General features: G+C 34.9%; 2 long non-coding RNA genes across 2 annotated transcripts; both read right to left on the bottom strand.

The window, feature by feature from the left end:
• Positions 1-321: 321 nt before the first annotated feature.
• On the bottom strand, positions 322-1,178 carry LOC121965073. Its single transcript, XR_006107445.1, has 2 exons — positions 1,137-1,178; positions 322-512 (listed from the first exon to the last, which is right to left on the bottom strand). It is a non-coding gene; the product is annotated as an uncharacterized LOC121965073 (long non-coding RNA).
• A 41-nt stretch (positions 1,179-1,219) lies between these two features.
• On the bottom strand, positions 1,220-2,314 carry LOC121965074. The gene is made up of 3 exons (XR_006107446.1): positions 2,211-2,314; positions 1,725-1,798; positions 1,220-1,298 (listed from the first exon to the last, which is right to left on the bottom strand). It is a non-coding gene; the product is annotated as an uncharacterized LOC121965074 (long non-coding RNA).
• Between the last annotated feature and the right edge of the window lie 519 nt (positions 2,315-2,833).

The raw sequence follows: 2,833 nt of genomic DNA on the forward strand, positions 1-2,833 counted from the left end.
TATGATTATTATTATTTCAGACCAAAAGAGCTTATCAACAATTCTGCAGAAATTCATGTGAAGTAAATAAATTATTATTGAATTCATTTACTCAGCTTTTTTCTGAAAACAATCCTTTCTATTTTGTCATTTCAACAAACACCATCAGTTACTATGACAAAAAACAAATCTGTATTTTTGTACTCTTAAAATATAAATCTTGAAAATAAAACTAATTTGATCTACTACTTGTGATTGACCTTAAATACTGCTAACATTGCCATCTTGTGGTGAAGAAAACACACTTTACCTGACACAAGGACTACCGGAGAGAAAAAAAACTGCAGGCATTTTGTTGATTTACCTCACTAGATGAGCACATCTGTTTAGACAAGACCAGCATTTTTCTGTGACACCAATGAAAAGACAGGAAGAAAAGATGATACTACTACACACTTAACCACACATTTTGTTAACAGACAAGATCATGAGAGACAACGAGAGCAGTCCGGCCCCCACAGGAAGCATCACCCCTGAAATTACAAAAAGGACAATGCTGTAACTGCATAATCGATGTTTTATTAACGAACATCTGAAGAGCCACAACTCCCTCAATATCTTTAATGTATGCGTCATTATGGAACTAACATGTGCCAGAATGTTATTCATTTTTGGAGTTGGAATTCTATTGACTCCAGTTTGACCATGACCGCAGCGTTTGCTCTAGTCATCTGCATGGAAACCTATAATTCACACAAATAAGCTGCACACAGCACACACAGGAGGGTGTGGTGTGACACATCTGATCAAAACTGGCACTGCTGGTCAGACCTGTTGTAGATGTTTTATGTGCACCAACGAGTCAAAAATTCAGTTGCCAGTCTTTGAAAAGAGATGTAACAAGTATGTCATCCGATGACCTGCATTTATTGCATTTTGTCATGAAAAGTCTTAAGAATTACAAAGGTGTGGGAACAATTTTGTAAACTGAGCACTGAGGAGTGATAGAAGTTTATGTGTGGGTGCTCAGAGTGGCAAGAATCCAGCACAGTGAGGCCTACTTCAAAAGAGTTAAATTATTCTCTGTCAAAAATTAAATTAGCAAGACATCTCTATAATAAATAAATACATTTTTAAAAATGCAGAATAGGGCCTACCTCATCACTGGAGGATGAAGATGAGGATGAGGAAGAGGAAGATGACGAGGTGCCTGCTCCGTCCTTCTTTTCCTTCTTTTTTCCATCTTTGCCGTCTCCACTCTTTGACTTGTGCTTTTTTTTAGACTCGTCTTTACTTTTGGACTTGCCCTTGTCATCCTCCTAAAAAACGTCAAACATTGACTTTGAATAGAACAGTTCCATTTAGTTTGTACAGGAAATGAATTAAATGTAACATCAGGCATGTTACAGTTAAAACTGAACTAACTTAGCTGAAAACTAGTTTTTAGCTAAGTTTCTGTTCAGCAAGATATTGTTGGATTAGTATTTAGGGATTTGAGTCTTTAGTGTTTTAGATTTAGTCTTTAGATTTGAGTATTTAGTGTTTGAGTCCAGTTATTAAAATCTATCAAGAGTAAGAATTGTGTGTTTTGTGCCAAAGCATTGGCAGCACAGATTACCAGAATAGGAACTTTTGGCCTTGCTGTCTAAAAAATAAAATAAAACAAAATCAAAAGTAGTTTCTACATTAAACAGAATGCAGAATATAAGAACAGAATACAAGTCCTCTACTTTATTTTACCCTACCTTCTCATTCTTCCTCTTGCTCCAGGGCCACATTTTCTTTGCAACTTTTGTCTTCTTTACCTTGTCACCTAAACCTGCACACAAGCAAAAGATGGTAAGATGGTTTGAAATATTATGTTAGAATAAATGTGATATACAAATATAAATTATTTTCATCGAACATCTGAGAGACAAAAGCAACCTCGGCAAGAGCACAACCATTTTAACAAAACAAATTTCCCCACTTTGGGACTAATAATAGATTATCTTATCTTATCTTATCAAACACCCTGCTGGGACTTTCTTTGGCCGTATGTTTTTAATCATTTTCTAAATGGAATATCTAATTAATGGATATCGACTTAAACTGTCAGGTCCAAGTAAAAAATAAAACCCTGTTGCTCTTCAATTCCAGTCTCCAAGACTTAAATTATACTGTTGAAATCATTCAAGAAAAACATTAACCTTATAGGTTACTAAATACTGTCAAAGTAAAGTTGATCCTACCTGAAATTATGACTCCCGTTCATGTGCTTTCCAAAACAAGCGAACACAGAGACACAAACACACACACACAGAAACCCTGGATTAACAACATCTAAACCACGCCCCAAAACCAGCTGTGTTATTTTCGATTGACATGTTTCACGATAGTCCTCCATGGAAGGTTTTACTATGACAAGACACAGCAGGTTCACTCACAATTAAACTTTCTAAGACTGGGTGCTGGATCTTTGATGCAGGTAACAATTAAGTTTTGAATCTTTAATTTTGTAACATGGTCTTGCTTTCTGGAGAGGAACTTTTAGAAACCTAACAGCTACACTGACCATTCTGGAGCATCTAAAAAACAAAGATCTTAGATCAAGGGTTCTCACAGTTTGGCATTACATACAAACACTCATATATAATTTATTAAATATATATTTTAAGCATATTTGAATTACTGCTTAAGAAGCACTTGGGATTAAATAATATTGGAAGTTTTTCTTTTGTGTTTTTTTATTTACAAGGAGAAAATGTGGTCAGTGGTGAAAGAAGTATTTTCTTTACCTATAGTAAAAGTATCAGTGCTAGTGTGAATGCTCCATCACATAAGGTCTGCATTTAATATTTTACTTAAGTAAAAT

The sequence above is a fragment of the Plectropomus leopardus genome, unplaced genomic scaffold, assembly GCF_008729295.1.
Source record: "Plectropomus leopardus isolate mb unplaced genomic scaffold, YSFRI_Pleo_2.0 unplaced_scaffold18506, whole genome shotgun sequence".
In the NCBI taxonomy this organism is placed as follows: domain Eukaryota; kingdom Metazoa; phylum Chordata; class Actinopteri; order Perciformes; family Serranidae; genus Plectropomus; species Plectropomus leopardus.